We start from the raw sequence: 21,827 nt of genomic DNA, 5'->3' as shown, positions 1-21,827 counted from the left end.
GGGTGATAACAGTCTTCATCGATGTTTCTTATCAGCTGCTCTCTGCTGGATGCTTTTGTTGCTCTACCTTCCGCTTTCAATACTCCAAAAGTTTCCTACTGGATTCAAATCAAGGGGACCTACTTTTGCCAGGTCATAGTTTGATCTCTTTAAAAACTCTTGTGAGTGTCATCAGACCAGGAGTCATCTTTTCATGCAGTATTTGGGTAAACAAACCTGCATTCATATTGACATCCAACTTTTGCACTCATGCAGCCTCAACATCAGCACCCTCCCACCCCAGTCAGCACTGAGCAGTCCCTGTGCAAGTCCTGGCCATGTTCACTCCACACAGGACATGCAGGACCCCATTTGATCCAAACTAATTCATTTTGGTTTTGATCAAAGGATGTGCTGACAGCATTCATCAGGCGTCTTTTCACGTTCTTTGGTGAACTTCAATCTTTCTGTTTTGTGAGAAATGGTTTTCTTGTTTCTCCATAGAGGTTGACTTCATGCACCTTCACGCTGTCTGGTCAAACACAACTTTCCACACATAATTCATCTGTTTTTCAATACAAGGCATACAAACAGCACTTCATTAAGTTTATTATCTGTAATCTTACAAGATGCTAGAACAAAGTACACAGCATTTGTCTATGCCTGGTAAAAAACTGGCCTTCCTTTTACAGTTTTTTGTCAAATCTTTACAAAGCCTCCAGGTGAATCTCACCTCCATTTGCATAAATGTAATCTTTTCAGCTTTTGTCATCTGCCTTTTTTGTTGCTTGATGTCCCACAATGCTTTGAGAGGCAGCTTACTTGCATTCTGTGGAAAATGAATCGAATCAAACTTTGATGCAGTGTGTTCGGTGTGTCTTCGCCATCATGTGTTGACATTCTGTGAAGAAAGCGAACTGCTGCTCTGCAACTGTGATGTGTTTTAGACTTTTATGTGACAAGAGTAATTTGGTAAACGTGAGCTACAAGAAGCAGAACTTTCACACCCCTTTGAATTGACAGGTGCGTCGGAGAAGAACACGTACAACTGCAGTAAAACTTTCCTAATACGTTTTTCTTACTGCAAGTTTTCAAGACAGTGTGCGGGGGTAAATGTGAGCTACAGCGCTGGAAGCAAACAACTCACACTGCAAACATACAGAGATTTGTCAGCACCGTCAAGACTCACAGAATTACATGACACTTTTTTTCCCAGCTCAAGGTGTGAATTTTAACTTCACTAAGTCTTTTTCTTTGTCATACACTTATTCCACATCTCTCTCTTTCTCTCATGTAGAAGCAAGAACAGAAATGTAGCAAGGTTATCTCAGTCCAACAGATGACTTCTATTAGCAGTACAAATCTCTGCCAAAATTCCCACACACTATGATCACCACCAGATTTTCAAACAAACACAGATTTCAGTCCCTGTCAGATACAACATGTCAGTGCCATGGTGGAGAGGAGAGACTGCACAGACAGCTCTGTCGCAGGGGAATAACAACAGCTCACAATTCAGTGCCTTTATCTCAATGCATACATATATGCATATTTATATGCATATATAAATCAATGATTTTATGTCCTGTCCAGAGAGAGAGAGAGAGAGATTTTCTTTTTATTTATTTATTTATTTATTTTTAAGTTTGTTTTCCTGCTACAGGATACATCAGTTGGACTGGACATATTAAACAGACTTCACTCTGCCAGCTCCCTCATACAAAGTATGCGTAATGTCCGATTGAGCCGATGTGTGAATAGAGTTGGCCACTGTCCGGAGGATTGACAGCGAGAGTGTTGATGACGTGTTTGTCATTTCTCCTGCACGCTCATCTCAGTATTTCCAGTAGGTTAGAATGAATGTAAAAAGAAATTATTTATTTCCCAAACAATAAGTTTGAATGACCATAATCAACCACACAACAACAAAAAGAGAAGAAAAGACTGATTAACAGGCCAAAACAAACAAAAGCAGGGAAGCCACCAGACCAACCTATAGTGGGTCGTAGGATCTGATCTCTTCCCCCTCACGAAAAAGAAACCCAACTCTAACCTAACAGAAATAAAACCACGAAAATAGGACTACTGGATCCATCAATCAAAACAAAGAAACCAAAACCCTGGACGCAGCTACCACAGCAGTAGTTGGCAGATGGAGAAGGAAGGAGAGAGACTCTAAACTGGGATCCCGGCCGACTTTATAGATTCTTCCCACCGATCAGCCCAGACCTGGTTCACCTGAGTAAAATAGAAACAGGTAAATCATGACACATTTGACATATCACCAGCGGGTGGGTGGGTGGGGGGGTGTAACAGTGGGAAACTCTGTACAATGTCTGGAGTTCATATGTGAAAATGACTATGGACTCATCTTGCCCCTTGGGCTGCTGAACAAGCTAGAAAACAAAGATTCAGCGCTGTAGAGGTAACAAGCTAAACTAAGATGTAAACATGACCTGTTGCGTGTTTACCATTGTGAGGATATTAGCATACACTACCATTTTTACATTTATTTACCATAACTGCTAAGCATGAAAAGCAAGTTGTGAACTTTTATTCATCTCACACTTGAGTCTTGCAGTAAAGCCCAGGAAGGATGAATTCTCTAGTTTTCAGTCCACTGTATCCTTTAGCTTGCTCCTACACAAAGATGTGTACATTGTCTCCCACTCAGAAGCTTAGAGGCTAAAGGAATATTTCTGACACATCTCCAGAAACATTTGTCTTCCCTTTAGTAATAAAATTCTACAACATTAAGTTTGAATGACAGGTTGACATGATATTTGACTGTAAAAAAGGAAAGACTTTTGCACTTTCAGTCGAACTAAATCTTTCATTAGTCATGTGACCGTGATTTCCTGTGGTCCATCTTTTATCACCTCCTGGTCCTCCCCAGGTGTCCCCCCCTGAACACTTTGATGGAGATACAAAAGCACAGACCAGGTAGCTCAACTCATCTACAGTCTGGGTCTGAGGACAGTCGGCCTCTGAAGAGAAATACAGCGGTGAAAAATCAATTTCCCATTGACCCCCTTCCCTTCTCTGCAGTTATCTGCTGAGACCCGTCCACACAGTGTTGGATATAAGAATGGTGTGTGCACAAAAAGTACTGTTGTTCTCTCTGTTCCATTGATGCTGAAGTTCAAAGTGAGAGACACTCAGGTCCTGTTCACACCTGGTATTAACATCTGTCTCAGGTGGACAGCTCTAAGTTTAGGTGTGAACGCACCTTGAGACCCATTGAGGACCCATGTGAGATCCGATCACACAGACCGCATTCAGAGGTGGTCTGGTCCACATGTGGACACGTTCTTTCAGCAGTGTGAACGCAAATGTGTCCTGGGCCACATTGAAGGACCAGCTACTCCACTGACGCCCTCTGCCACAGTCTGATTAGTCCTAACATAGTTTCATTATCAACCAAAAACATTTTACTATTTTCAAATAGGCAAAACCTCGTTTCAGGGTAGAGCCGTGAGCAGTGCATTGATTTGCTCAACCCCTCCTGGCTCTAGCTCTCTCTCTCTCTTTGTCTCTCTCCACCACAAACATAAACTGTGTCACAGTCAGACTTACTTAAAACAAGAACACATGCGTGTTTATTTGCATATAGAGTGGGGAAGTGAGAGCTGATCACAAGTGCTCACTCTAGACGCCTGTGGAGACGCATTTTAAAGCCAGGTGTGAACAGGGCTCAGAGTCTCAAATTTTATTGATCTCAGTTGTTTTGAAAAAATACTCCTATGCCATTTGCATCAGGCATTCAGCTGACAGCAACTTCACATAAATGCAAGTAGTATTAGTGGCCTAACAACTATAAAACATTTTTTTTCTGGGAATAGTTTGAAAACATCAAATAATAGAGCAAATAACAGCTGTTGCTTTACAGAGTGCGCCTGTCACTTTAAGAGAGAGTTGCATTATTGGCTGTTTGTCATCTTTAGGTCAGGGAGTTTCTTCTTGAGGGTGAAAGTAAACTCTTGAAAAGTGGCCAGTGCACCTGCGTCCCCCACACTGAGCAAAGAGAAAACCGGTATCTGTGCAGAAATAAGGTCAAGGTCAAGAGGCCATCACACTAAACAAACATTTTTCCATTTTCTGGAGAATTCTTCTTTTGTGTGCTACTTGCCAAGTAAAACAATGATGTGAAGCATTTTGGTTCTAAAGAAATTCTAAAAGTTTCTGTTACACAACCATGTTTAGCATCGGTGGACCCTGAAGGAAACAGAGATTTAATCCCGACGTTGACGGTGCTGTGCTGTGATCAAGGAGTGTAGCGACACTGATTTGAACTGATGCACCAGACTTAAAGGTCCATATTTTATTCTTTTCTTGTGTTTTTATTTGTGTGTTGATCCAATAAAAGATATATTTGTGGTTTTAAGAACCAAAAACCATCTCAGTGTAGTTTTACATCTCCTCTCTCAGGCTTTTCTCTGGAGCTCTGGTAACAACAGGTCGGTGAGCCAATCAGAAGAGGCTCTGAGCCTCTCTTCTGATTGGCTGACTGTTTTCTGAGTGATTGAATAAAAATATAGCAGATTTCAGGTAAACACTCAGAGAAACCAAATCCTGCAAGGTTGGATGGTGGGTCCAGGTGGGTGGGGCTTGGGAAATGACTGAGAGCGGTGAATGCTTTGTTGTGATATCACAGAAGTCCTGACGGCTGGTTTTAATGCTCAGTTTCTGAATACACGCTGTGTGCATTTCTCTGTGGACTGAGCGCCTTGATACCTTCGCAGTATTAATACAGAATGTGTAATTGTTCTGGCTGCAGAGGATGATAACTGATGTGCAGAACAAGAAAATCGTCAAGTATAGCATGCTGACCTTTCTGAGCTTCAGTAGGAACATTATTCACACGTACAGTACATCATGGAATGACAATGGGCGAGTTATACTGTAACAACAGCAGAGTATTTCTCAGCACATCTGACGAGTCCCAGCTGTTCCTGCTGAAATGTGCAAAAGGTTACAGGAGACAGAGCAGCACCAAAGTGGGAGTAGGCTCTGCTCTGTGCTACAATATATACTTTGGAAAAACAGAATAAAATTAAAGAAGAAGAAAGGCTGTACAGTGGCAGAGCAGTTAGGAGGATGGAGAGGAATCTTGGTGTACCAGCGTATTGGGTCGATACTGACTTTATATTCAAACACTGATTGTGTCCCACACCAGAGCAGGGTGCTATTCATTCGTTGCATTTAAAACAGGCTAAAGGCTTTATCATTAGATGTCCAACTGTCCGGTCCCATAAGCCGAGTAAATGACATTTTAAATTGAAATTGAAACTAACCAGTAAACTCAGCATTTTAGCAAATGGGAAAAAGTCAAAGACTGAACCAAGAAACAAAAACTAGTATTACAAGATAAAATGCACAGCTGCAGATCAGTGAGTGAAGAAAGAAGAGGAGAGACAGATACAGGAAGTGTGAGTGAAGATTGTTTGTGTTCAGTTTTCATAAACTAAAACACTTTTACTTCATTTTTCAGATGAGTGTTTTTGTTGGTTGGATCTGTATCAGATAAGAGCCGGGCCGCTCTGCACTCTGTTTTAAAATGAGACTTCAGTCTGCTCCTGCTGCATACTGCCCAGAATATATTCATTTACACAGACATGTAATATATACCAAATCTAAAATCGAGAGGTCCTAACAGCTAAAATTTAGTAGCATTTAGTGGATGTGACACTGTGTAGCAGCAAACACACTAACGACAGCGCCCCACAGCTGTTATCGTGTTGAAGGACACTGTCACACAATCCTAATGGCGCACTCAGAAGGTGAAGTTTGACATGAGCTGGTTGAACTGATGCACAGAGGCCATCTTTGCTCACGTTATTCCACTGAGTGAGAGTTGATGGCTGTAACACACAAAGAGACACAGCAATGTACCAGCAAAGAGGTTTCAGATGATTGAAGATGTTTCATATTAAAATCCTACAAAGAATAAGAGGAATTATTCCCTCTGAGCTGCTGGAAGGCTTTTAATGTGAAAAATCTACACAGGAAATGGTGAGGCCTGGGTCTCTCTGGAGATGAGGTAAGTGAAACCACAACCACTATTTGATATGTTAAGGTACATTTGTTAAACTGGTTACTACCACACCATCAACATGATCATAAAGTAATACTAATTAATAATATTTTTAATGTAAGATGAAACTTAAAAATGAAGTGGATCTGTGTGTGTGTGTGTGTGTGTGTGTGTGTAGATTTTTTTTTTCCTTTTCAGTCTCTTTTCTAAATGTAGAAACCTTCTTTTCCATCTGCCACTCCAAGAATCCATCCATCTATCTGTAATGGGGCTCTGCAGGACAATAAAATCAAAGTGCAATGAGCAGACACAACCTTTTCTCATAATTAATTTTCCTGTCTATGAGGCTTTGAGAGAGAAAAAAAAAGGAATTGGAGGAAAGTATCTTGTGCAATTGCATATCCTCAAGAACCACCTCAGGATTCTAATTTATTTTTCCAAACAGCCTCTTTAAATGCAACAAGCAGCGCACTCCACAAAGAAGCCTCTTCAAACCTTATTTTGTCGTGCATTGTGGCGTCTGCTGCATGTCGGGAGCGAGGACAGCTTGCTCCTGGATTACCTGGCATATAATGGGCAACCATAATTAGACTGACATTTCGTGCTAATAGCCCAAACCTCTGTAACTGCTTGTTGTCGTAAATTCTAATATTCAGGGTGAAATCATTTATGAGCGAGCTGTCAGCCTACGTGTGTTGTTAGATTTGTCTGCCCTGAGAAGATTATATACTGATGTCTTTTTGACGGCATCCATCTTTCATTTTTCATGTTCCGCTTGAGTGTATTAGGGTTTTTTGGTCTGAGAGGCTTAAAGACACAGTAATAGACAGCAGCTGTCTGAGGAGCACCTATGAGGCTAGTAGAAAATGATCATCATCTCCGTAATGGGACTTGGATACTTCTTTTTAGCATCCCTGTCTTTGCTAGATGCTCCCTCTCTATTTATCAGCTAATTATTTGCCATCTCACATCCTCCTGTCATTTCCCTTCATCTGTTACCAGCCGTCCTCTCCTCATTTAGTTAAATTTAGGCTGCAAGAAAGACACTGATCAAGTAAAAGAAAAACAACGTGTCAATAGCTTCCCCAGTGTTCATGAGATCAGTGCCTGAGTTGAAAAGATGCCAGTATAGTCTCAACCAGCAGCTGTGGCTATTATCAAATATACCCTGTCATGACTGTATATCCGATGTGAAATCTATTTCTGTATAAAGTCTAAGTTGCTCATGAGGAGTATATGTGTGAGGGAGTGAAATGCGTTTCCTTCACAGTTGGAAATTTAATATGCAGGATAAAGGATACAGCCTTTATATGTACATGTATATGGTCCAGTGTTACACAGATATATTTTTATAAGAAGGCTTCAATAAAGCCAATTTAAAATATGTCATGCATTGGGCTACAGAGTCTTTACACTGTATCTGAAGACCACCTGTTGCCTCGGTGTGATTTACACATTTCTCAGAGTTCTGCACCCATTATAACAAGGGTATTTTTTGTGCTGATTACCTCATGGCTTCGTTAAGTTTTTAGTCAGAGATGGCCGGCATGAACAAATCAAAGTTTGTACCAAATAAAGTCTGGGTTAAAGACACTAAGTGTAGATCCATCTCATTCCCAGGTCATCAAATACGGATGCTTTGTCAAACCTGCTGGTGATCCATAGATTAGCGCAAAGTTGTTTGGTATCTGTGATGTTTTTAACTGTTGTTAACCCACCTGTGGCAATGTGAAATGCCCAGAGCAACTACTTGCTTTGTGCTTTGGCATTCCCACTGCAGAGCTGACGGGTGACGCCGATTTATGCATTCAGGATTTTTTGCCCACTGTAAATTCCACTTTCGAGGTTTTCTTGAAATGATATCCCAAACATTCCTCAACAGAAAAAACATTGAATTGAACTCTGGTATTGCTGTTCTCAGATGTTACACAAGTGCACGTGTGTAACCTAAATAAATAATCTAATAAATATGTCCTTTGCCTCGGTCATGTATGTGTCTGTGGCTAGATGCATGAACACACTCACCCAGCAACAGCGTGGACCATCAAGACTACCTGTGACTGCACCTGGATAACTTGGCAGTAGGAGGAGGACCTGCTTCGTACTGTAAGCACTTACACAAGTATGAAAGTGCTGCATTGGACTTGATATCAAACAAATGCGATATCAAGAGATTAAAGTTCTGACTCTGAACATTAAAGGACTTTAGTTGAACACATGCTATTATTTTAAACATGCAGCCAAAGTAACCAAGGAGTCTTTAATCACCTGGCTGTAGACTGTTGTTAAGAAGCAAAGTGAGCCACTTGACCTCCGTCCAGCTAAGTAGCTTTTTCACCTCCTGAAAACCAAACAGATGTCTCATCACCAGGACAGCAAGAGTCAGCTGATGTTTATGTCACAGACTTCATCCTGTCAAGGAGTTTAACTTTGAAATTGTCAAATTGCCAGGAGGAACTGAAGCTGTTTTGAGAGCAAAGTTAGGTGTTAGTTTGTTGTTCATAATAAAGTGCCTGGCGAGTGTCTGTAATACTGGAGGGAAACTTTAATGAGTCCTATTAAAAATGAAGGGCAAGAAATAAACACCATTAAAAAAGCTCTTTACTTTGTTGTCAAGCGTTTTAACAGTGACACTTTGTTGCATTGGCTCTGTAATTTAGTGCATTCAGTTTGAAATGAAACTATTGTGTTTTAGTGCTGACTTTAATCTTTATTTGAGTATTTACATACAGTATAGGAATCATTGCCCTATTTAGACCTAGTCCTGTGATGTTAGGGGACCAAACGTAATTTGAAAAATTAAGATTAACTTCTTGACTGGATCAAGACATAAAATATAGCAACTATTCATATTATTGCAATTATCACAATCAAAGTTCCTTATTAAAAGGTGAGAGTCAGCACTTTGTTTCAAAGTCCAACAGGTAGCCTCCACAGTGGTTATATTAGTATCCCGAGCCTTCTGCCATCTGAAGCTGACAGAACCACGATTTCTCAGAAATGAAGTTGAACTGATTAAAACTGATGACCATCACATAAACCTGTCGTACAGTTCCATTATCAGAATGTGTCTGTTCTTCTGTCGAGGAATATTGGGGATATCATTAAAGGAAAACACTGAACATGCAATTAACAGTAGAGAAAAATTAGTATGGTGAGTCCTCCCACTTAATATTTGATTCGAAATGTTCAATGCATAGGTTGGTTTACATTGGAGTCAATAGAAAACCCTCCACTACATTTATTTAACAGCTATAGATACAATTTATTTTGATTTTACAAACAAATGTTTGACTTTTAAATTATGATGCAGCATAATCAAAGGTTATGTGGCTCTTAGTTTTGATACATTAGCTGTGTCCCAAGTCACGGGCTGCGTCTTTTGGAGGCCACATTTGAAGACGAATTGCATCACTGTAACCCGCGCGACCAGCAAGAAGATTTTTTATATGTAAATGTTAAGTAATCCACACAGTTTCAAGTGACTCTCACTCTGATTTAATTTTTTTTAAGTAAAACTGCATTTATGTTAAGACTTCTAACCAATGTGTGACATGGAGACTGTATGACTTGTTAAGAGGGATTTCTGTAGTGTTGTTCTGAAAGAGAGGTAAGAGTGTGAGGAGACGGGGGGGGGGGGGGGGATATAAAGAGGTGAAAGGAGAAGAGGAGGTGTGAACCTCTGGTGTCAGTGGGAGAAGTCTTTTATTCATATGGTCTCGTGCTGCTCGCCCGAGTGTGGAATAATGGGTCATTCCCACAGTACATGCATTCAGAGCTGGGCTCACAGATCATCACTTCCACATGGCTGGACACAATGAATGAGACAGAGAGGGTCTGATATAGGTGGAGGGAGAGTGGAAGGAAGAGAAGACAAGTAAGTTAAATAAATGGATGTTAAGCATTCTGGTTTTTAAAATCATATATAATACAATTTTTCAAATATTTATTTAGTTATAAAAAGGTTGAAATCAACAATAGTCTGCATACTGACTGCAGATCACAAATTACTTGAGTTATATTGACTTTATTTAATAGGAACGACACCTTTAGCTTATATACACACAATATTTCTAACAATGTTTTACTTGATGCTGTTTTGCAATTGCTTTGCACCTACATGTTATGTTTGTATAATTACAAAAAATGACACAAAAAATCAGAAATACAAAACTTCTCACCCATGAAGCTGAAGATCACAGATTTTTTATTTATTTTGGAAGATTTTCTTAAAAACGACTCAAATGATTATCAAACTAATTTTCTCTTGAACGATTAACCCATTATTGTTTCAGCTCAGGTGTGGGACATGAAGTATCAGTGAAAATCTGTTTAAACTGATCCACTGCTTATACAAACTGCAGGTATTTTCTGTAATAGCCACGACAACCCAGTACAGCAGCTCTGCACGCTCACAGTGACAACGCTAGCAAGCTAATGTGTGGCAGGTTAGGTTAAAATGTTTGATAAACACAATATACAGCTGAGAGGGCCAGAAATGTCAGTAGTTTTGCAGCTATTCGGTCATAAACCAGAGAATTTGACTAATTAAAAGTTTGACCCGGTGGCGCTTCAGAACACACACAATCATGAAAAAAAAAAAAAAAAAAGATGTTTTGGAGAAAAAGTGGAAAACAGGCAAGTAATGAATTTTCCCCGAAGAGCAACCTACGAGCTGCAACATAAATATTCTCATATAACTGCCTCCACGTGGAGGTTATAATGGTTATAATTCAGTATTGCACAGTGAAATTGTTGCCTGAATCTAGCGAGCACAGAGTCAATCTTTCCCTCTGAAGGACTGAACACACCTGAGCTCTGCTGTGCCGAGAGATTAGGAGGACGAGAGCAGGAGAGAGAATTGCTCACGCTGAGAGTGACCAGGCAATTTCTCTCCATCCCCGGTTACGCATCAATAGTGTACTTCACAACCATAATGCACTGCAGGTCTGGAGACACACACCTCTCCTGACATCTCCTGATGCTACACTTCTTCTCTGAGTCACGCACACGACATCCTGAATGTACCTTATGGACCACGACCACACACACACACACACACACACACACACACACACACACAAAGAGAGAGACAGAGAGAGAGAAATCACATGGCCTCTCACATTTCAAACTTGCCATCAGACACCCTGTCACCCTCCATGCTGTGTGTCCTGCTGAGGCCTCTGTCAGCCGTGACTGACAGGATGACAGGGGGACGCTGTTACGAGTCATGCCTGGGCTGGTGGCCTCACAGCTGGGTACCTCCAGCACCACACCTGGGTACCCCAGCTGCCAGCCATGCCAGCCAAACCAGGCAGTGGCGACAGAGGAAGAGAGACGAGCTTCACTCACAGAGCCTGAGATACAACAGAGATTATTCAAGATGGAGGGAGGATGTTGAATATGGATGTGTGACAGACAGTCAGACTTAAGTAGCTCGTAAGGTGAAACCTGCGTAATAAGGGGCGATTTGCAGGCGAAGCGTGTGCAGCAAAAAAACAAAAACCAAAGACAGAAAAAGGACACAAGGGAAAAGTTTGAGTTTGAGGAGGGAGTTTTGTCGGAAGCTGCAGAGCTTTATGGGGCAGATTGTAGGGTTAAAGGAATATTATGTAAATCTAGTCTGTAAGCCTAAGTGATTGGCGTACGCAGACAGCTCTCAGCAGTCAGGAAATGACCGGTAATAGGTGTTTACATTATGTTTAGGCTGTTTTCATCTGTCACATAGTCACACAAACGCACCACGCTCTCAGGGCAAATGGTCTCAGGTCTGGGAAAAGCTCTGTGAGATGGTCATTTGTGAGTGCAGGAAAATATCTGGGAGCTCAAGAACTTTACATAAATTTTAACTGTATGATCCTGACTCCGGTTCTGGTTCATGCCTGTAAAATGAACTTGTCCCTGAAGCAGGACTTTTTTTTCAGGCACATATTCACAAATACTTTTCAAATTTTCCCTACAGACCGTCATTGCATCATCATTGCATCATCATTGCATTATAAAAGAGATGTGTGCTGCTGCCACTCCATATAAAAGGCAGAGGATGTTGTTTGGCACTGGACAACTTTGAGGTGGTTGTTGAAGAGAGTGAACTAACATTGACAATGTAATCATACTGATGTTACACAGGCGTAATGTCAACCATGTCCACAGTCTTAGGCTAGTGTGTTAGCATGCTAACATTTGCTAATTAGCACTTAAAATAGGAATGTCATTAGTTTAGCTGGTATTTCCTCATAAAGCATATTCTTGGACACATTGGCATTTGCCAGATGAGCTATAGGGACAGGAACAGGGCCCAATGCTCTGGTGTTTAGCTCGACACCAAATCCAGCCACAGCATTTTTGTCTGAATTTGAGCGTCTGTGAAGCTCATTTCAGCTCTGCCTGACTATCACCATTTGTATTTATCTGTGACAGTTACCAAGCTTTACCAGCAGGCTACAATCTGTTAGCTGTGGTTGGCCCGGCATCACTGAGTGCGCCACTCAAGAAACAGCCAGCCAATCAGAAGAGAGGCTCAAAGCCTCATGGACCTGTTGTTTCTAGATCTCCAGAGAAAAGCCAGAGAGAGGAGATGTAAAACTACATTACTAGATGTTTTTTGTTATTTAAAACCACAAATACAGAAAGGTCCAAAAGTCTGAGACTCACACTGTCTGTAGATCAATAAAACACTGGAAAATTTGAAGTGTTTGCATCAGCAATCCAGGAGCAGATCAGAAAACAGGATGGCCTTTTAAAATATGATGCAATGTTCTCATAAAAGAGGGGAAATTAGTAATAATTGGTAGTCCTTTGCTTCCATTCATGTGTTCCCTGAAAGTCCTTTTTGATAATTACAGTAAGTTGCTGCAGGGCTGCCTCGTGGCGTTGGCGATAAAGGCGGTTGCCTACAGCTCAAAAATGTCAGGGGGACGCTGCAAGAACATAATTTTCTTAATCATGATTACAGTAATGACATTATCAACAAAAACAGTCTTTTGCAATTGCAATAATAAACATACTGCCCCCCTGAACCGTCAGTCGGTCGACACTGTGCTGGATTGAATCAGCTGGAGGGAGGCTTCCATTATTATTAGATCAAATTATTTCATAATGAAACATTTAAAGCCTTCAGGTGCACAAGAGCAAAAATAAAAAAAGAGGAGGAGGAAAAGAAACACCAGTACAGTTATGCTGTCTTATGTTAACATTGAAATGAAGCAAAAGTAACAATAAAGCTAAATAACAAAATGCTATTGTAGCAAAATGTAGTTAAAGTATTAAAGTAGACATACTGGTTTGGTTCCTCTGACTGATATATCATTATATATGACATCATTAAATTATTAATATTGAAGCATAATTGTTTAAGCAGCTGTTGGAGCTGGAGCTAGTTTGAACTACTTTATATATGGTTTTATACACAGAGACACCAGATTAATGTGAGCGGTCATGAGATGATTAATGGGAGAGGAAAGAAGAGAAAACAAAGTTCTGATTCAAAAATCTGTTTTCAATTTTTGGGATTTGTCTGTAATCTTTGAGATATTGGATCATTTGGATATTTATTGAAATGAAACCATGTGAGAAGTTTAGAGGATAAAATCACTAGTTGGTGGAGCTGTTCACAACACATCTGAAAGTGACCCGTGACTACACCCTGCTTTTTGTAAGACGTCAGAAATCCTACTGTTGCCTAGGGCACCAAAATGACTAAAGCTCACCCTGTGTTGCTGTCTGAGCCGCATGATGCTTTTGTTTCCTTGTTATGAAAAGGATCACTTCTGTTAATGAATCCAAATGCATCACTGACAACCTCCGTGGCTCTGGACTGGATGACCACATCTTTATTGCGTGTTGTAAAAAGTTACATCTGGATTTTATGAGCTATTTAACTGTAATCAGAGCAACCAGTAAAAGATTTTTTATTGTTCAGTGAAGTAATGCACCTAATTTCATGTTACCCTCAGTCAAGGCAAAGTAAATTGGCTGATTTAATTTTGTAAGTGAAATTGCATTCATATAAGAGCCCACACAGGCTCACAGAAAGCTGCCACCTCCTCTGTGGCTGCTGTTTTACCCTCTCACGCAGACACGGAACCTACCACCTGTTCAGGTAATCACAGGACGAGCTAGACGGACACAAATAAATCGAATAATACACAAGAACAAAAGAAAAGCATTCAATTAAGATTCCTCACTTTCTGCTGACAGCACCGTTTAGTCTGACTATGGACACACATGCACTTCCACGAGTGCACACACTTTTAATGAATATCACTTGCTGCAGTTTTTCCCAGCCAGTTTCAGTCCAGCCTCACTGCCAGGAGGACCTAATGATGCACACCTGTTTTCACTTTCCCTGATCGAGCAGGTGATGTGCACCAACAACACGAACAGCACAACAACATGAAAAGATCTCAGACGTCACGGCACCGGGCCTGACCCCGTTTAATCATCGTCATTTATCAAACGTAACAACTCAAACAAGCTTGTGTTCTGTTATTTCTATAACTTGACAAAAGGAATCAGGAGATTTGTCTGTTGAGTCATTCTGAAGCTTTGTCCTCTGTTGTAAGGAGTGGTTATCTGAGTGACTGTAGCCTTTCTGTCAGCACCAACCAGTCTCTCCATTCTCCTCTGACCTCTCTCATCAACAAGATGTTTCCCTCTGCAGAACTGATGTTCACTGGATGTCATTTGTTTTTCTCACCACTCTGGGTAAACTCAAGTCACTTTTCACACCAGGGACCCTTAAATTTTGTCCCAGGGTCCCCATCTGATAAGATGTTTGCTTTTAGATGTTTTATTACAGAAAGTGTTTGAAACCCATGACCAATCATAGTCATACATTCTGTCATTGTGTTACTTATGGATGGAAATGATTCCCCCTTTTTTGCTGGGAATGCCCAGAAACCGCCTCAAGGACTCCTGGAAAATCCCAGGAGACCAGGAGTTTCAGATATAATATATATATATTATATAATATTATATATTATATATTATATAATATATAATATACACAGTAAGAGTCACTGAGATCACATTTTTATCTCATTCGGATGTTTGATGTTCAATTCAATTTTATTTGTATAGCGCCAAATCATAACATACATTATCTCAAGCCAACCTCAAGCAATTGCCTAGAAAAAGACCAGGAACAGCTTTATATACTGGTGATTGTTAGAGTGAAAATAATAATAGTAATACCTCACACACTGATTGAAGCTCTGGACCCGTATCTGCATGATTTTACGAGCTGCACTGCTGCCACATGATTGTCTGATTGGGTATTTGCATGAATAAGCAGGTGTACAGGTGTTTCTAATAAAGTGCTTGATGAGTTTGTGTCAAGTTCTTGTTGTGTGGAGCAATTTTTTTTTTCCCCACAGCTGCATCATGCCGGCTCGCCAGTGGAACGCTTTGGATGTGAAGCAGCATGTGAAGTTCCTGCCGCCTCCGCACGTCTTCTTTGTAAACCGAGTCATCACTTTTTAATCCGACATCGCTCCATTTTGTATAATGTTCCTTTTCGCGAGTGGTAAAATGATGTAAAGTGAATGCACTGTCAGTGAACTTAAGTTGAATACCTGTGTGTGTCGGGTCAAAAACTGTCGTAATCAGCACAAATGTAAAAAGCAAATGTGCAGACGAATCGGGGCAAATTGCCAGCTGACCATCCAGTCTTCATGTATGTACGCATAATTGATTCATCACCATCAGCCAAGAAACCCGCAGCTGTGAGCTCATTAATTTTCGATAAGCAGGGACATGTTGGCAAATGTGGAACACGGTCACCTTGTTTACTTGTTTACCGAGAAGAAAAGTTGGCACCGGTGTAAGTTTTGGGTGACTTCGCCCATCAGTGGCTAATCACAGAGCAGCTGAATGTACAGTGAGAGACGAGCCCTGACCCTCTGACAGTCACCGGGCCAAGCACCCGGGCCTCAGATGCTGCTAATCTAATCACCTCATCCACATGGCAGTTCACTTCCCCTCACCTCGTCTCACTCATTCACACACACACACACACACACACACATAGTCTCCGTCTCCAGAACTTCTTGTGCCCCAGCTGGGAGAGGAGTCACCCAGACACCCAGACACAGCTCACTGGAGCAGGGACCAAACCAGCACCTGCTGCCTGGCCTGAAGAACCACACACACACACACACACACACACACACACACACACACACACACACACACACACACACACTCTTGTTTTTAACTGTTTTGTCTCGTAGGTTTTGTTGTAAAGTTAATTCCCAGCCCTCGCTTTTGAAATGACCTTCAGTTGTTTATCTATTCCCTTTATTTCTCCTTGTCCTTCATCCAATCTCTCCTCTATTCTCCAGTTTGTCTGCTTCCTCTTCAACTCATTTCCTGTCTGTTTTCCTTCACTTGTCCTTATGCTCCTCTATTAAAGTTTTATTGCTGAAATACAAGCAGAATTATTGCTCTTATTTCTCATTTCAGGAAGTCTTTACTATACATAGATATTTAATATAGTCATAAGCCCTGACTGTCTGAGGGGCATCTGACCAGTTTAAACCAGCCTTGTACAAATAGGAGTCTTGTTTTTGAAATGTCTTGTGCTGCACTGACTGAAAGCCTCTCTGGGTCTCATCAGCTCCATGCACGATCTGGATGTTTCTACCAGCGTCTACTCAAAGTGTTTATTTGGTGTAAAATTTATTTAAAGAGCCCCTCCAAATGTTAATGTTAACCTTTTCATGCATCACAAATCTAAGGAACCAGTCCTGTAAACTTGTGGGGTGGGGCTTTCCATATTGTTTGGCCATGAACGAGGGGTCTCAGAGGAGAGGCCAGGTGTAGCTATTTTGCAAGCTGAGTTAGCAAAAGGTAGCTAAGTCAGAGCTGGCCATAGGGACCAGGGTTGATCTAACACATTGTTAGCTGTTTGATAGCGTAGTCAAGCTGAAGGCTCATGTTATCTACTACTGTTACTATTCGCTCTTCTACTACTCGCTTCTTCTTCATTTTGGGAGTCGGTTTTTGGTTTGCCCATGTACTATGCCTTGATTACTCCCATATTATCCCTTACCTTTGTGTAGCGTAGAGCAATTAGCAAAACAGAAAACAAGCAGAGCTTTGTGTGTTTGATATGCAGAGTCGGGGCTGCAGGCGAGAAGCTGAGTGCTACGTGGAGATGGAGGCGGGGATAATTTGCATATTCGTAGTTTGATGAATAGTAAACGAGGCAAAGATGTAGAGTTATATTTTAAGGCAGTGAAGAGATTTGTTCTTTGAAGCACAGGCAAACGCAAGTGGTTCTCTTGCTACCGATACATTTGGAGACTTCTCACCACATCTACCATGAAAACTGGACACACAGTATAACCATATTAGCTTACCATAGACATTAGCATGCACAGCATGTAGAATGACTTTACACCAAAGTGAAATAAAGACAAACAAAACAAATACCTTGTTGGCTTCGTGCTGCAAAAGCGAGAATATTCTTCACATGTCATTAAAGTCAGTTGTCAACAGCATAAACTTTCACTGGCTCATACACAGTGTCCATGCCTGCTGCTTGCTTACCAATGCTGTCAATGAGTCTAAATCACGCGAGAGCAGCTCAACAGGATTTCATGCGTAACTTTAAGCTAAGCCTTCAATATAACAGTACTATTGCTCATTCTAAATGAATCAATATACAAATAAATGCAACCCAAATAAATTCCCAATTATGAAGTTGGTCTTACAAAAGTAAACAAATCATACGATCTATGTAAGCGATATAATGGCAGTGGTTACCATCGGTTTGTACGCTTTCAAAACGTCTTGCTCATCTGAGCTTGTTGATCATGTGATTTCTTGAGTCCGTAACTCTCCTCAGGTTTTCATGATACTCCTCCTTTTTCACAGCAGATTTTTTGACTTTGACACAGTGGGAAAAGAACAGGTGTTACTAATGACATTAACGACGGCCCTGTTATGTTCAAGTGTCACAGTAAGTCATGACAGTCAATGAAACAGCTAAATGGAATTTAACTAATCCTAATTTAATTATTTACACCTGCTTGTTTCCTACTGGCACATGTTACAGTGCCTTCTGGAGTCTTATCTAAAGGTTCATGTCTGCAGAAAGATGAATATGGTCAAAACTCCTTTACTAACTGGCACAGGACCACATTCTGTACATGTGGTTGAAAGCCCTCACTAAGCCCATTAGTGAACATGGACTTTAACATCCATGCTCAGGTTTTGGGAGACTGACTTTGCCTTCGAGTTAGAATCCTTACAGAGCGAGCAATAAAAATACATTTTCCAAGTCCCCGTTCCTGTGTTCATTTTTCAGTTGTCTCTTTGTTCATACCAGATATGTGTTAAATGTTAATGTCTAAATTCCTGTCTATTATCTTCCTGCAAAACATTACAAAAGTTCTGCTGATCCTGAACTCAGAGATAAATATATTCAAACTGTTCTTGACCGTTAGCTTGCAGGTCGCAGTAGCTAAGAGAGCAGTATCTTGGGTCATAACTTTTTGCTCCTAAATTCAGACAAAACCGAGATGCTGATCGTTGACCCGACATAGACACCAGTTTGATCAATTAACATTAACTCTTGATAACTGTGATTTCTCATAGTCTGACAGTCAAAAATCTGGGTGTCACTTTCGATTCTTCCCTCTCCTTTGATCAGCACTTTAAAGATATCACCAAGACTGCTTTTTTTCATCTGCGTAACATAGCTAGGATTCAGTCTTTTCTGTCTAAGACTGATGCTGAAATCTTAATTCATGCTTTTGTTTCATCAAGACTTGATTATTGTAACGTTTTCTTTTCTGGCCTGCCACGTGCTCGTATTAAAAATCTTCAAATGGTTCAGAATGCTGCAGCTAGAATTGTTACTAAATCCAGAAAATGTGACCATACTGCACCGATTTTAGCCTCCCTTCATGGGCTTCCTGTCCATATCAGATCAGACTTTAAGGTGCTTTTGATGGCATATAAGATTCTAAATGGACTTGCTCCTTCATACCTGTCTGATCTGCTTAAACCTTATACTCCATCTGGTGCTCTCCGTACCCAGAATTTAGAGCTCCTGTCTGTTCCCAGAGTTAAAAAGACGTCTCCTGGCTGCAGAGCCTTTTCCTATGGGGCCCCTCTGCTCTGGAACAACCTCCCTGCTGACATCAGACTGCCTGACTCTCTTTCAAATCTAAACTTAAAACGTATTTTTATGTGTTAACTTTCAGCTAGCTTCTTATTTTTTTACAAACTCAGGCTTTACACCTGTTGCCATCCCACCACCTGAGATCCCTGTAAACTTTCTGAATATCACTGCATCATTCTAACCGTTTGTTTTTTCCCTCAAGCACATTAAGCGCCCAGGCTTTGTGCCTCTCTCTCTCCCTTCTCCTTCTCTATCTCCTTCCTGTTACTCTCTGCAGGTCGTCCCGCCTCCAGAGCTGTAGCTGTAGAGTCTGGATCTGCAACTGCAAACCAACTACTGCCCCCATGATCCTGTTAACACCTACTGCTAAACCTGCTAAAATTATTAGCTGTCATTACTATTTTTATCAGTAGGAGCACTACAGTTGCCATTACATTACTATTGCTGTTACTGGCGCTACTGTCACTATTATTGATATTGCTATCACTGTTCTAGGCCTCTGTGCTCTCTCTCTCTCTCTCTCTCTCTCTCTCCGGTCCGGTTCTGCTCGAGGTTTCTGCCTCTTAAAAGGAAGTCTTTCCTTACCACTGTCGCCTTGCGCTTCCTCTGGGTGGGAATTGTTGGGTCTCTGTAAATATTATTATAAAGAGAATGTCTAGACCTGCTCTATTTGGAAAGTGCCTTGAGATAACGTATGTTTTGAATTGGTGCTATAAAAATAAAAATTCACTTGACTTGGGTCAGAGGTGAGTGTTTGGATATCCATCGACAAAAGCTTTGTTTACAATTCTGAAAAGTGTTGAGGTCTTATTTATTAATTTCTCCCTCGTCCTCCCCCTGATCGAACTGCTCTACAGAGGTGTGAGTGGAGGCCAAGCCCCCATCGACAGAGCTGAGCTGTGCAGCGATTTTGGTGTAGTGACCACACTGATCTACACGCTCTGTGTTCCTCACACGAGGCACACTGGGCCAAAAAGCATTATTTCCATACAACGATCACCGGAACAGGACACAGTGAATACATTTTTCTGGGCATCACAAGTCACACAAAATGATTTTTTATTTGATCCATTCAGTCCATTAATTTTTGGAAAATCTATGAGCGCTGAATGCTTGAATTATTTTATCCCTTTCATGTTTGTGGGGAGCCAACAGGAAGTCAGCTATCTTGCTCTCAGAAACGCATTCCCTCAACTCATTCAGTTGGAGGGGGGGGGGGGGGGGTGGGGGGGGGGGGTTTATCTAGTGTATGGTCTCCCAAAACATGGAAACATTAAACATGATGTCTGGTTCTCCTTAATACTTGCCCACTACTTACCGCTGCCCACATATTCTGTTCGACTTAAAGGGATAGATTATCTGCTCGTGAAAACAACAACCTTTGGCACTACATTTCTCAACCGCTGAACTACTGTATTCCTACGCACAAGCACACCTACGGAGTGTACTGTATTACGCCACTTTCGGTAGTAGTTTTCACGGGAAGATAAAACACTGAAAATATTCCACATGCAGCGGATATTTAAACAGATATTGGATTGTTTCAGTGGGCGTTTTTAAAAGTGTCTAAAACATGTTTTTTCTCGTGGCTTTGTGCACAGCAGCACATAGCTCTGCCACTGTACTGGTCAGCTTTCCTGACAACTGGGAGTGCGCTGAACAGAATCTATTGTGGGTAATATACCGAATATTCACGAGTACGTCACACAACCCTCCGTCAAAAAACCTGAACTATCCCTTTAAATAAAACGTCACATTATAGAGACTAAAGAAGCTTTAACTGGCCTCCTCACTATAATAACAAATCTCCCAGAGATCCATTCATATTGACGGAAAGGCTTTGCGTTGTGTTTCAAAGCTCAGTTTAGAAATTGAGATTTTCCTTGAGATAAAATACTGCATCCAGTGGCTCGTTGGTCTAGGGGTATGATTCTCGCTTTGGGTGCGAGAGGTCCCGGGTTCAAATCCCGGACGAGCCCTTCGGAATGATGCAGCGTTTGTCATTAATAATATATGGCAAAGCAGACCTACCAGCACGACTAAATGCTTGTTTTATTTGGATGCTGCAAGCTAGCATATGAAGAAGGGCGACAAATGAAAACGAAAACCAACATAACTGTCTTAGTAAGGTTTCTTTGTAAAAACTTTGAGTTCTGTTTTACAGCTCAGCTCAGAAATTGAGATTTTTCTAGAGATAACTGTCGAAGGTAAGCGGCTCGTTGGTCTAGGGGTATGATTCTCGCTTCGGGTGCGAGAGGTCCCGGGTTCAAATCCCGGACGAGCCCTCTGGCATGTTACAGCAATAACACAACATATGTGTCTGCAAATATGATAAACCGGAACAAATAGATGGTTGTGTTATTTGGATGCTGTAAGCTAGTATATACAGACAGGTGACAAATGACAGAGAAAACCAACATGTACTGTCTTAGTAAGGTATTGGGGGCGACAACATACCTTGAACAGTTTGTCAGAAATACAACTGCTGTATTTGTTCATGGCTTTCTTTTCATCAGGTCACAATGTTTTAATAAAGGTCACATTTGCATCACATCCAGTATGCACATGCATCATTTCCTATGAAACTCTAGAGGAACAAGAATAAACCACTATATAAAAACGTAATTACTTTACAGAATGCAAATGCACTGAATGACAATTGCTGTAAAAAAAAAGGTGGCT

General features: G+C 41.0%; 2 non-coding genes across 2 annotated transcripts; both read left to right on the top strand.

The window, feature by feature from the left end:
* Positions 1-21,052: 21,052 nt before the first annotated feature.
* On the top strand, positions 21,053-21,124 carry trnap-ugg. Its single transcript has one exon. It is a non-coding gene; the product is annotated as a tRNA-Pro (tRNA).
* A 234-nt stretch (positions 21,125-21,358) lies between these two features.
* trnap-cgg lies at positions 21,359-21,430 on the top strand. The gene has a single exon. It is a non-coding gene; the product is annotated as a tRNA-Pro (tRNA).
* The last annotated feature ends 397 nt before the right edge of the window (positions 21,431-21,827 follow it).

Source organism: Seriola dumerili, unplaced genomic scaffold, assembly GCF_002260705.1.
Source record: "Seriola dumerili isolate Sdu_G_001 unplaced genomic scaffold, Sdu_1.0 BDQW01000081.1, whole genome shotgun sequence".
NCBI classification, from domain to species: domain Eukaryota; kingdom Metazoa; phylum Chordata; class Actinopteri; order Carangiformes; family Carangidae; genus Seriola; species Seriola dumerili.
The sequence above is the reverse complement of the archived record's forward strand: the minus strand, read 5'-3'. Positions and strand labels throughout refer to the sequence as shown.